Source organism: Passer domesticus, chromosome 1, assembly GCF_036417665.1.
Source record: "Passer domesticus isolate bPasDom1 chromosome 1, bPasDom1.hap1, whole genome shotgun sequence".
NCBI classification, from domain to species: domain Eukaryota; kingdom Metazoa; phylum Chordata; class Aves; order Passeriformes; family Passeridae; genus Passer; species Passer domesticus.
In genome coordinates this window covers 75892455-75905860 of record NC_087474.1, presented here as the reverse complement: position 1 = coordinate 75905860, position 13406 = coordinate 75892455, and the positions used below count along the sequence as shown (strand labels likewise).

Below are 13406 nucleotides of genomic sequence, written 5' to 3'. Positions count from 1 at the left end.
GCTGTGGAGAGCTGCCCACATTCCTCATGTTTCAGGCAATCCATGTGGAGGGGGAAGGCAGCCCCCTGCCTGGGGTGTCCCCCTTCAGGGATACGCTGGCAAGGGGATCAGCCTGGTGTTGCTGTGGAGACAAAACTTTGATCTTCCATCTTCTGAAAAAAGTAAAGTGGTGGGAAGGATAGAGAGGGGAGAGGAGGTCACAGAGCATGTAACCACCCAGAGATATTGCCCACCACCTGGGAATCCCCCGAGCATGGGAGAGGGCTTCCTTTGCCAGAAAGCTCAGCCAGCTGTTTTCCCAAAGGGCTCATTGGGGTTACAAGTATCTACGCATAACAAGGAGCATCTTTTAGCCAGCTCTGCTTTATATTAAGGACTTAGTAAGCACTTTCTTAATTCATTTAGTGACATCTTTCCTTCATTTCCCAAAGCCAGTCACCCACTGAAATGACTGACCTTAGTAAACACCAGAAAAAGAGTACCATTCTTTTCACAGAAAAGCTTGGCATTAGTTCCCACTAACAACTGCAGAATCCTTATGGAAGAAGCCAATTAAGCAATAAAGCACAATAAGGTACAGCCTATTACACTAACATAACAATTCACACCTACAGTATTGCTACTAGAATCACACCTGCAGTGTTGCATAAAGCCAAAAGCCAGGAACTGTTAAAACAAGCTAGCCAGTTTATTATTACAATATAATTTCTGCCTGGGGATACACTGCAGAAAAGATAAAATATTGGTATGTGCTCTTATTAGAGTGTGAAAAAAAATTTGGGTTTTAAAAGGGAAATGAACAAGTGGTTTAATAGTAAGGTCTAATGGAGCTTGATTAATTTAAAACTATACAAAGCCAAATGCTGAAAATTAGCTATTGGGGTGGGAGTCTGCAGCAGAACAGGAAAGGAGTGGATGAGGTGACACCATGGCATCTCGCATCTGGTCTGTGGCCTGCTATCATGGGGCAGGTATTTAGCTGACCTTAACTGAAGGACCTCATTGAAGCCAACAGAGCTATTATGTACATAGAGCTAGCTGCTGGGCTGGAAGTAATTTGATAGAAAAAAAAAAGTGCTTAGTCTAAGTATCTAGCATGCTTTCCCTTTGAAACATCCCCCAGCGATAACTATCATAATTATACTTCCTTGCTCAGGTTGGTTACAGAAGAATTAGGCAGCCATCACCCATTCTTGCTCTCTTGTGAAGAGTTTCAGCTGTGTTGTAGGCATGGGACATGGCAGTACTCAACTGTGTCAGCAGAAGGTCATTCCATCCTAAAGTACTCCCAAACAAGGAAGAATTAAAAAGATCCAGACAGTAGAGACCCCCTCTCTTATGGCACTCCCCAGATAGTTCAGAAAACAAAAGAAAAGTGTTATTTTCTTACAGCGTGAATGGGGCAGGATGTTCCCATTTCACTTGGTTATGACCCTAATTGGACCAGTTCCAGGATATAAATGAGGGAGTGCTGCTCTGGTACTTGGGAATTACCTTTTCCATTTAGAATTGTGGCTGGCCAGAGAGCAGATGTAGCCTGCTCCTGCTCCAACACCTGGCAGGTTCTGGGGGCTCATGGGGGAGCTGAATGCTGGCATTCAGTCTTAGTGCACCTCTAACAGTGCCTGAAGCTGCCCCTGGCATCACAGGCAAAATAAAGGCACTGCCCATTCCCACGCACTGGTAAGAAACCTCCTCCTTCCTGTGGGCTCCTCTGGCAGGCTGGGGCCCTGACTAACAAGCCCCACAGCTTTTGTGTCTCCTCATCTCCCTGATGGCCCCAGGCTGGTCACCTCAGCCCTGCTATCACATCCTCCTCCTGCCTGGCCTCCCCGGCCTCTGCTTTCCTGTCTGCCTGCCGAGCTGCCACTGAAACAACCTTCCCTTCCCACTGCTCGGACCTTGTCCCCAGGTGCCCCTGGGCGGCGGTGGTCACACCAGATCTGCTGTGTGGAGGCTGCAGCCGCCTTCCCTGGTAACACTTTAACTCTAAGCAGCCAGGCAGGCGGGTGAAAGGTCAGGGTGGTCCCTGCATTGCCCCTGCTGACAGAGTCCTTTTCCATGGTGTGGCACACCAAGGTCCCATGTACAGTCAGCCTCCTCAGACTGGGTGTCCATTCTGCCCATGTCCTATCCTGCATTCCAGATCCCCAAGAATGCCTTTGGGACAACAGCCAGGCACAATGCTTGCCCACCACCAGATGCAGAGGACTGGAGGGCGCTTGACCTCAAGCCATGTCCCTGTGCCCTAGGTGGCCCCTCAGATCTGCAGACCATGCCAGTCTCCAGGAGTCCATGTGTGACAAAACCCAGGGATCCAGGCACTCCCTGAGGAACTGAACACAGAACCTGGTGGAAACCCCATAAATTAAAGGCCAGAGAGTTATTAAGGATTACCACTAATTAGTTAAACCTTATCCTCTGTGATTTCCACGGAGACTCAGTGGCCCCAGCCTCCACTGCTTCTCTTTGGAGCTGAGAAGTTATCAGGGGCACTTCCCTCAAAACTGGGTTGAATTGCAACATTTTTCAGTGGCAGTGTTTGCTTTGGTTTGAGGATTTCTGTGTGCAAAACAAACAAACAAAAAAAAAAAAACAAACCCAAAACACAACAAACAAGTAGATAATTTCTAGGAACAAATTAATATGTTTAGGGACCAAGTTGGAAGAAGGGGGTGAGGAAAAAAAACAAACAGTGAGGGACTTTAGAAATGACTGGAACATGCCCAGAGCTTGTCCTAAAGTGAAATGGGGTGAAAAAGGGTCAGATCTTTTTCTTTCAAATTTGTATTCTACCTGGTTAAGTGGCTCCTTGAAAACTTGTAACAGCCAAAAGTGTGTTTCACTGCTCTGAAGTAAAAGTAATCTGGTCTTCCTCTGCCATACATACAATTCATTCTAAAACCTAGGAATATAGGGGAAGAGGAGTGACACTCTGTACACTTTTTTTTTTTTTAAGAAGCCATTTCTAAAGATGTGGCAAGGGGGGAAAAAAAAGCACAGAAAGACACATTTTATATTAAAACCAGATGTGGAAAGGGGGAAAAAAATTAGGTTTGTGCCAACCAGCATCAAGGAGAATTTTTTGTGTTTCAGCTTCGGAGTTGAATCTGCAGCATGCCGCGCCACATGCTGATATCCATCAGTGTAATGACTACGGCATCTTAGCAGCATAACACTCCTGCCAGCAGAGAGAGGGGAGTTGGTAAACTAAAATCAACCTCTTCTCTCCATCTATTACAGTATAACCTTTTGGACAGTTAGTGAAAACTGGTTCAAACTGTGCTGCCGTCCAAACTTCAGACCCATTGAAAAGCCTGCCTTGGCCCCAGGCCAAAGTCCAGTGTTTTATTACCAGTCTCATGTCTTTCTCTCCCTTGCCTTCCATTACCCACTTATTTTCTTTAGCTTTTTATTTTAAAAAAATTAAAAGAAGAGGAAGAAGAAAATAAGTATCGTTATAGTACAACTATCTTAACAAATTCTGGTACATGTCACAGACCTCGTTAATTGATTCCACATCCAAAACAGAAGACTTGGGCTATTTTTGTTGTTCAAAGCTGTACATTGGCCAACATCCTCTGCATATAATTAACCCCCTATTTCCATGGAATCTCTGCATTAACTTATTACAGACTCGGCTGGTAATGAACTCCCGGGAGAAGTCCACACACAAACATTGGCCATTGGCTTCGCTGCCCACGTGGATTAAACAAAAATTAATCTCATCTATTTGGTTATTCATTTGGTGTCTTTAAATTGGAGGCATTTTTCTGCTTCGTTTGATGCACACAAAGAAAGAGGGATCTGGCTACTGAACTTTATCCAGAAACATCCATGTGTGGAGCAGATTAATGGGAACTTTTCATACCCATAATAGCTTTACAGCAGCGAAGTAGAACACGCAGTTCTCCCTGGGTGACTATAATGCTCTGGGAGACAGGGAAAACAAATGTGGCTAGAAGATAGTAATGTTTTGCTCATCAAGTGCTGTGTAGTTTAGACATCACTAAAGTGACGTGTTTAGAACTGAACTTGGGAGGAAACTCACATTTTGTTAATGTTGGGGGGTTTTGAATTGTTTTGTTTTAGACACTGAAGTAAAAAGAAGGATGTGACAGATAGAGATGTCCCAAAACAGCTGCTGGTATCAAGTGACCACATGTAAAATGGTAAAAGGGAATTGACAGGCAGACTAGTAAGGAAAAGAAGTGGAAGCAGCAGGGATTGCTGACTCTCCCTCTACCCACTTCTCACTTGAAATGGTGATTTCTAAATAAAGACAATAGAACAGATATTTTTATATGACTTATAACTTAACTGGTAGCAACCACCTAGCTGAAATCCCAGAGAGCAAAATCCCTCCTTCTCCAGGCTTTGCACTGACCACAGCTCAGCCACCTTACTGCTGTGCTTTTCCCTATGGGATAAGGCAGGGTAAGAATAGCAGTGTCCTCTGGAAAATGCTCTGAGAGCAACTAGAGAAGACCTTAAGTGGATAATGCTAAATAAACTCACTTCTCCCCTGCCTCCTCTCTACCTCTCAAACTCTTTCTCCAAAAGAGGGTGGCTCCTGGGTTTTGGTTGCAGTCTTCAACAGCAATCATCACTAAACCATGTGGGGATCTTTCTGGTCCCTTGGGCTCACATGGATGTGTCCTGAAGAGGTGTCATCAGGACAAATGGTCTCTTCTCCCTGCCGTGGACACAAAAACTGCTTCTTGGCATTAACTGCCTTTGTCAGGTCAAAAGCATCAAGGTCATTCCATCTGTGCTAAGGAACTTCCTCAACCAGACCTTTAAAATTCATGCTCTAACTTCTGTGGACAGTACTAATCCCATTTCTTGCATGAGATCCAAATTCAGCAAACCTGCCTTTCCCGTAAATGCCCCTCCCTGCCTCTCATGTGATTTTGGTTCTATTTAGAAAATACTTGTTACTTGGAAAGGTATTTATGCAAATTTTCAGTTGAGGGTGTGCCATGTGCTGTGAAAACTCACAGTACTGCCTAAGTCACCTCCTTGTACAATATTCCTGCTGTTGTAGGACAGTGTGGAAGACAAGTAGACCTGGCCACATGCTTCAGAGGCCTCGGGATTTCCCCTGACAAGGGCCCAGACAAGTGCTCCTCTTCCTGCAAGCCAGGGATGGAGCCCCTCCAAGACCAGCACATCAGCAGTGGCCTGAGCAGACTGAAGGACCACATGCAGCACAGCCCATTCCTCACAAGGGAGCTGCCAGCCAGGATCAATGCTGGACAAAACCTCTGCCTTTCTCTGCAATGCTGTCATTTTCAAACTGAGCTTTTCAGGCCCACCTGGCACTTGCTCAGGTGATTAAAGGTTGGAGTGGCAATTCCCTGCCTAACAGCTCCCAAGCCAGCTGGATTAAACTTCCCTGGTGCTTGTTTACATGCATCAAATCCTCCCCTGCAGAGGAGCAGGGGCAGATGGGCTTGGAGGAAGGTGAGCGTGGTGGCCCAGCTCCTTCTTGGAGGCATCTGTCCCCTCCTGCCCCCCACATCTCCATCCAGCATCCCCCCAGGCAGCAGGGCTGAGGCAGCAGCTGGCTGTTCCCCCCACATCCCCAGCAGCTGCTGTCCCCTGCCACCTCGACATCCCACGGGCATGGTGAGCTACATCAGTGGAAAAGCAGCCAGGGGTCACTGGTGTACAGCAAGAAGCAAAAATGGTCAATGTGCATCAAAAATGGTCAATGTGCCATCTCTGCAAACAGCCTGGAGCCCCACAGTGCAGGAAGCACAGATGGAAGAAGCCCCTCAGGGAGGAGGGGACTACCTGCCCTGCACCTCAGCCTTGCAGGAGGGAGCGGCAGGAGCGGTGTACCTTGTAATACCTGTTTCAGATACACCTGAACAGAAAGCATTATAAATCGCTGAAGGGCCTGGGAAAAGAGAGAGCATTCACATCCATGGCCTTAAGTGCTCTTCCCCTGAAAACCACCTGCTGAGATGTTGCCATGACTCTCATGGCAATGCCTCCAGGGTGGTGTGTCCTGAGGTGACATTACCATTCATCTCCTGCAGTTTGAAAGATGAGCAACAGGACTGTGACTGGGTGCCCCATGCCTTCTGTGTCATTGTCAGGCTGGACAGGGAGTGGATAGGCTTTGTTCATCCAGCAAATGTCTCCAGTCACTTCTGGCAGGCTGCCACAACATACTGGCTGACATCTCCTACCAAAAAAGAAGGAGAGCAGAAAGCAAAGGGTGTACAGAAAATGGAAATCAGGCTTGAGGACAAATACCAAAGCCAGTGAGGATGTGGCTGAGACCCACCCACTTCTGCAAAGCAGCTTTGCAAGTTCTTTTGCCACCAGTGTTTAACCAGTCAACCAGTTCATCTAGTCAGCTACGTCAGCAAGCACCTCTGCTCCAACCACACCGCTCTGGTCCTCCAAGCAGTTGCTGTTCAGCCCTGCTCAGGCACACCACTGCCAGCTGGAAACACACTGGCTCAAGGTACTGAAGCCGTGCAAAAGAGCAGCAAGGCACAGGGGATCAGCTAGCTGCTGGAGGCTGACATAAGTTCTCCAACACAGCAGCCCAGCTCGCCTTTTTCCAGGCCCAGGGTGCCTTTTCCCAGGAACAGGGTGTCTCTGGCTAGATTACAGAAAGGAGAGCACAGCTGAGTCCAGGGCACAGCAAGAAGAGGAAGCAAAGCAGAAGTGTCACGTATGCTCACTGCATCAAACCCAACATCTGAAGGATGCTGCTGTCATTGACTGCACATAGATAATTTCTGCAGGCAAACACATCAGTTGGACGTGTCCAGGCCCATGTTCATTACCAGCTTGGAGATGAAGTTGGTGGGATTCCTGCAGTGCTGAATTACTTGGCTCATTGCTAGCACACATTCTCACATACGAGTTTTTGCACCAGAGTGCAAAAAACATTGTGTAAGAATTGTGACTTTAAGATCAGGATTGCACCTAATCTAGCAGTCTTTATTTCACAGTTCCCATGAAAACAACAGTGTGATTGCCCTTTATTCAACATTTACTAATGCTTCTAAAATACTGGGAAGAATTTTGCTAATCATCCATTTCCTTACACTTCACAAAGGAGCTGAAATAAACCCTTAAAAATTAAAAGACGTGCAACAACCAGCGGAGGTCTGTAAGCTGCACCAGTTGAGTAACCAGGCAGCAGATTACAGCACAAAAACCTTTTCAAAGGGGACTCTTCAGCAGAGCATCGCTGAGAACTCCATGAATGAAGATTGCTGAGTGGCCTCTGAGGGATGATTTTGCTGAAAGTCAGTGAGACCCTAGGGGAGAGATTTAGGGAATTCACTTCTCATTCAGCCTAAAGTATTCTCAAAGCAGCTTGGATATCCACACCAACATCCGAAGCCTCCTGCTCAAGCACCCAAAATTCAGACCACCCACAGCTTTTGCACACATTCAGGCCCCCAAGGAGAGTCGAGGCTTGTCTAGCAGATCCAGAGTTTCCCACTTCTCTGCTTCTCATATTTCCTGACTCCATGGAAACTACCCTCAGCACAGGAGGGAGCTGCCTGTATTAGCAGGGAATGTAGCCTGGAGAGGAAGAGGAGGATAAAGCAACTCCTACTGCTCTTCAGTCAGTCCCAACCATCCTGGAAGCTTTGCAAGGCTCTGCAGGGAAGAGCATGAACCTCGGGGAACCTGTGGTGCATGTAATTGCCAGGTGACATCTTCCCAGGAATCTGGTGAAGGGACAGCTGATGGAAACAGTGACCAGGCAGCACACGGGAAACCCTGGGATTTCAAAGGGTTCCTTGAAGTTTAAAACTTGATGGCCTGCATCACACGCTTCCCAGTCAGACTTCCCATGATCACCATACAATTTTTCTTTACTCTTGATGGTGCTCTGGATGAAAGATACCAATCCATCTGTAATCACAGAAAAAGAACATTATAAAAAATCCCAGTAACCTGTTGGGACCCAGTCATTTCTATGAATTACATTAAGTTCAGGAAAGAAAAAACAGGAAATTGATCTACAGTAAAAGCAGACAATGCTTTGTCAGGAAAGAGTAGAACTTCCCTATTTATCAAACCGGGAAATATCAGCTGGGGTTTTCAAACCCAACCTTTATGTGTCAAAAATGTAAAACCCACAGCAGAGCCAGGCTTCCGAAAGTTTATCTACACAGTTGCAAGCCTTGTATAGACATGAGGAAGTACTACCAGCTCAACAAATACTGTGATTTTTACAGTGAGTTATTCAGGCCAGCTCTGTGAATGTGTCTTTAATTTTCAGTTTATTTTGGTTTAGATTAAAATTGACTTAGAAATCAATTATTCTGGTTTCAAACCACGTTGTCCACTTTGTAACAATTTTAAACTTCACTCTCAGTTGTGGAAAGCGACTTTCCCACAGAGCAGAAGACAGGACAAGTTTTATTTCACACCTTTGTTTATTTGTGAACTCCTGTGTGGAGCTAGTCTTATTTTAGAATAGAAGCACTCATGCAGGGACTCAAGTAACAGGAGAGTTAGAACCCATACAATTATTTCTGAACATTTCATGCTGCATGCCAGTTCTGATGTCATGACATAACTTGTTGTAATGGATTATTTGGGGATTAAAACCAAAACTAACAGGCATTATAAGGAAAAAATATTGCCACATGAGGGCATGCTTCATCTCTTTCAAATGCTTGCCTTTTCAACTCAAATCTAAGTCAAGTTATATTTTAAGACCTAGTTTTAGAAAAAGGAAAGCTCAGGTTTTATTTATGATTTGCTAGGTTTGTAACATACCAATTAAGTGCAAAATTAGCACAAACTTTGAAAAGAAACATTCTTTGCTTCCATCTGTGGTCACACTATTTTCCTGTGGTGACAGCAACATGCACTTTGGGCTTAGGGCAGAGGAGATGAGCTATCTCAATGCATAATACTCGTGTTCTGTACCACGTTGTACAAAATAAGCACAGCACAAAATCCAAACACAAAGTTATGAAAGACATAAATTTCACCTTTTGCCCAATGGGAACAGCTTCCCGGCTGACGAGGCACGTCAAGGCAAAGGGAGGCACCTCATACTGTTCTCTTGCAAAAGAAGGGCAGGGTTGCAGGGTTCCCCAGGGTTTCCCAGCTCTAACACACCACTGGATCCGTCTCCTCCCAGAAAAGTTTGAGTCTGCAGCCCCTTGACCGTGAGATTGCTGCCAAACCTGCAGCAGACCTTCCTGGGGATTCCTCAAGTCACATGGTCACCCCAACGAAGTGTCCCCTGCTAAGTCCCTCTTTTAGGCAAAACTACCATCATCAGGCTTTCAGAGCCTACCAGGTCACTTGTGCTAACAGCCCAGGAATTATTTGGGTCTGCAGACCGTACTGCAGACAGGCAGCAAGAGGTTAATCTGTCCACCTAGACAGCTGCACCAGAGCAGGAATCCTCAAGGCCACAAACATTCTCTGGTCCTGAAAGGAGGATTTTGAACCCATGGTGGAGCACAGTGATTAATTAGGAAACCACAGCATCCAAGTGTTTGAGTCACTGCAAGTAATTTTTCTTCTAGTGAGTCAGAGTATCTGCACATTCTTGCTTCCTAGAGACTTGAGTACTTAAACATGCAGCATCCCACTCTGGTATCATGTCTGTGTCACGGAAATGATTTCACAAAACATTAGGATTCTCCCAGCTAATTCTGTTCTCTAGTCTGTATCCACTGATGTTCAACATGCTACAGGATCTGGCTTGAGGTGATTTGTTAAAATCAAATGGGAGGGTGTTTTCCCACATTCCAGAGGAGCAGGGTCACTCACAAAGTTTCAGAGCCTGCCACTCACCTCGCCTGAGCTCAGCCATTCCTGCCAGAGGAGCACCAGATCCTGGAGCCTTTACCCTCGGCTGATCCAGGGAAGCAGGAAGCTGCAGGGGCTGTAGCTCTCCCAGCACACGGCTGCACAATTTTAGAAGTCTGAACTTGTGCTGACTAAGATGTTCACACTGACGATAAAAGCCAGCTCACAGGGGAAATCTTTCTTCAGTTTCTCCCTTTATCCAAGAGATGTAAATTCACTGTGTGTGTCTTTCACCACCGCACCCATGCTCCAAGATGACTTCATCTGGCCACAAAAAGACAGACGAAACATGAATGCTCCGATGCTTGTGAAGACAGGTGCAGTAAAAGCCTTAGGTGGAGCAGTAAATAAGTTGAGAGACGGGCTTTTAATCTGATGATGTGGAAAATACTGAATTCCCACATAGTTTTGTTGTTGTAAACATCTTTCAATCATAAAACTGAAAGATGCCAGGCTTTATGTTCTCACCATAAAATATCACAGGAAAATGCACTGGGGTGTTAGATGGGAGCATCACAAGTATTCTGTGCTAATGGTGACTACAGTTTTGCTGTTTCTTCTGTGATAGTACCAAAAGTAGTTTTGGGTTTATGCCAGAGCACATAAATACCTGGACATTTACATTTGCACTATGCCCCTGGAGGGACAGACCTGAAGGAGCAAGAGCCCTGGTTGTTTAGCCAGGGATCAATTTTCTCCTTATCTCCTTTGCCAGGCCATGAACTGCTTTTTCATGCACCTCCTGGCTTCTCCACCAGCTTTTGCACCACAGCCTGAACGCACCCATCCTCCCAGGATCCACCCATCCTTGCTCCAGAGTCCTGCAGCTCCTGGTGGAGCTGTAGCCAGCCACCCCTGCCAGCTGGCTTTGGCTGCTGCCCCTTCCTCAAGGACTTTGCACAGCCAGGCGGTCACCAGGACCCAGAAGGGCTGCACTGAGATTTGCTAACGGGTTGGAAAGAGAAACTGGATCCCCCAGAAATAAAAACAAGGGCAGGGATATGATCAGGCTGTCCTGCTGAGTTCTAAGGGAGAAGAGAGGCTTCCTGCTCGCTTGCCCAGCCCCTGGTACACACAGCAGCAATGTTATCTGCACCTCTGAGCATCCCAGGCCTGCCTGGCATTGGGAGATAAAGGAATTCTATCATATCTCTAAAGAGGGACAGGCTGCGTGAGAGGTGGCCTGTGGCCCCATCTCAGAGCTGGCAGGAAAAGGTCAGCGAGTGTCTGGGAGCAGGAGTGAGGGACACCTGAGTCACACATGGTAACAGCAGCCTGGCACAGGCACCCACCCAGCTGGGATGGCCCTCCCACAGCTTCCTCTGCTGAGCAGTGTTCCACACACAGGAATGAACTCCAGCACCCAAGGAACAACCAAGCAGGGAGGGAGGTGCAGAGAGCAGGGTGAAAAGCACTGTCAGTCTGAAGAGCACACAGGGGAGGCAAATAAAAATGATGGAGTTGAGCCAAGTAAATAAAAAAAAAAGAACAAAGTGAAAATAAATTCAGCAAAGTGAAAAAATAAATCCATAAAAAATAAAGGGGAAGAAGAAGTAGTCACTTTTCTTACTGGCTCCTGCCTCAGCAGAACAGTCTTCTCCTAGCTCATGGAAGGACAAGAGTGGGTCTCAGAGGGCTTTTTCCCTGGAGGAACATCACCCAATGGACAGAACCCACAGCAGGAGCCTTCTGTGGACAGCAGAGGAGCTGACCTCCACCCAGAGTGGCCAAGGAGGCTGCCCCACGACCAGGTGGGTGACAAAGGGGCCTCCACTCTCCCTGGGTTCCTTGGTCTCAGCTCAGCCTGACCCATACCACCATTTCAGAGGTGGCTCTGGCTGGGAGTCAAGGGAAATCAACACCCCTGTCAAAGGCTGGAGCGGCTCAGAGGCCACAGCAAACTCCCTGGCACTTGTGCCACTACTACTCCCAGGAAAGCACACGAGGGGAAAACACTTCTTTTTTCAGCTCATGCCTCCCTGAATTAGGCAGGACAAGGACATTTGACATCACCTGCCCATCCAGGTGGCCTGTGCACATCCCTCTGGGAGGACTGCCACCCAGTACAAAATCTTCAGGGGACATAAGAGGGCACTGGAGATGTCCTTTTTCCTATGTCCACGGCATTGGCTGGCTCACCAGCTTCCCCAAAACACTCTGGTAGGACACATGCAGCAGGGGCAGGATGCAAAATCTCCAAGTCCTTGATTTCATTTGAACTTTGGTGTTGTTTCTGACCAGCCACCACTTCAGCATGTGCACTTGGAGGTCTCTCTGCCAAAACCTGTCCTTTCTTCACATCACTGCAAGCATGGCCTGCCTGGGAGGGTTCCCTGAGGCCTGAAGAGGATGGGAAACAGCAACATTAAACTTAAAAGGCAAAATCACAGCAGGATTCAGGCACTGAACTTCCTTTTGTGCCACTGAAAATTCCATCCAAAGTCCCAGCAAAGGCAGGTTATACAAGTCAAACCTGCCCACACACAGGCACCGCTGTCCCTGGGACTTTTGCCCCACTCACAACAATAAATCTGTTTGTGAAGCACCAGCTTCCTGTTCCAGCTTCACCACTTGTTGCAGCATCAACACGCCCCCCCAGCTGCAAGGCTGCCCCTTGCCACTCATCCCATCTCCTGACTGGAGCCAGCAGGACAAAATCCTGTCCACCCCAAAGCATCTCCCGCTGCTCTGCCGACCATCCTCCCGCAGCAGTTGTGGCATCGGTGGCTCTTGGGAAGCCGCCAGGCTCCACGTGGCCACGGCCGAGGTGCGAGCACGTCCTGCTTGCAAAAACCTGCGGCAGAGAGGCGGCCAGCAGCTGGGCTGAGAAAGCTGCTGCTGCTTGCCAAGTCTACATGGTCGCCATAAAAAAAATATTGCCAGGCTTTTCATGGAGAAAGAGCTAAGCACGAGCTCCCACTTCAGCCCAGAGACAGCCGCGCCTGCTTCTCTCTCTCTGCGGAGGAGAATTCCTCTTTGACTGCACAACGGGCATAAGGGAAACAGCACACGGCAGCAATCATGGGAGAGTGGCAAACAGCCATCCCCACTGATGGTCACAAAGCTGTCCAGCAGCTGCAGAGAGAGAGGAGGGGGGGAACTGAGCCAGAGGGGGATGGAGTGGAGGAGGAGGAGGGGAAGAAGTTTTAAAGACAGGCAGATTAAGGGCAGCCCCTCAAATGAGCCAAAACTCACTGAGACGTGGTTACAACTCCCTGTTTAGCAGGAAGCATCCACAAATTAATAAAAAGGAATAAAACCTGGACAGCTCGGAAGTCGTAGTCAATCAGATTCATACATATTTAACAGGGACATTCATCTGAATAGAGGCCTGCCTGTAGCATGCTAGAAACAAGTCACACTGCCTGGGAGGCTCACAGAGAAAGCTTTGCTCCAGGCCAGCATGGGACAAAAAGGCAGGGGATTGTTTGCTGTGCTCAGGGAAAAAGCAGCCCTGATGTGAGCAGAGAAGATGAACACGCTGGTGAGGTGCAGGGGAAAGGTTATCTCCCGTGCTGGTGAGGTGCAGGGAAAGGGCATGCTCTCTGGACCCTGACCCAGGAAGGACAGGATAGACCATGCTCTGT

The 13406-nt window shown here is 47.5% G+C and overlaps 1 long non-coding RNA gene across 6 annotated transcripts in view; it reads right to left on the bottom strand.

Annotated features, from left to right (window-relative positions):
* Positions 1–2636: 2636 nt before the first annotated feature.
* The window catches only part of LOC135303498 (uncharacterized), a 28864-nt gene continuing 18094 nt past the window's right edge, over positions 2637–13406 (bottom strand). Inside the window, exons 1-6 of one of the 6 annotated variants that reach the window (XR_010364982.1) lie at positions 9805–12501; positions 6032–7896; positions 4519–4696; positions 4322–4420; positions 3067–3181; positions 2637–2905 (exon numbers count right to left, since the gene is read on the bottom strand). This is a non-coding gene — a long non-coding RNA (uncharacterized LOC135303498). Of the gene's footprint in view, positions 2906–2986; positions 4697–6031; positions 7897–9804; positions 12502–13406 lie in introns of those variants that run through there. The other 5 variants (XR_010364979.1, XR_010364978.1, XR_010364983.1 and 2 more) reach the window with 5 other exon arrangements.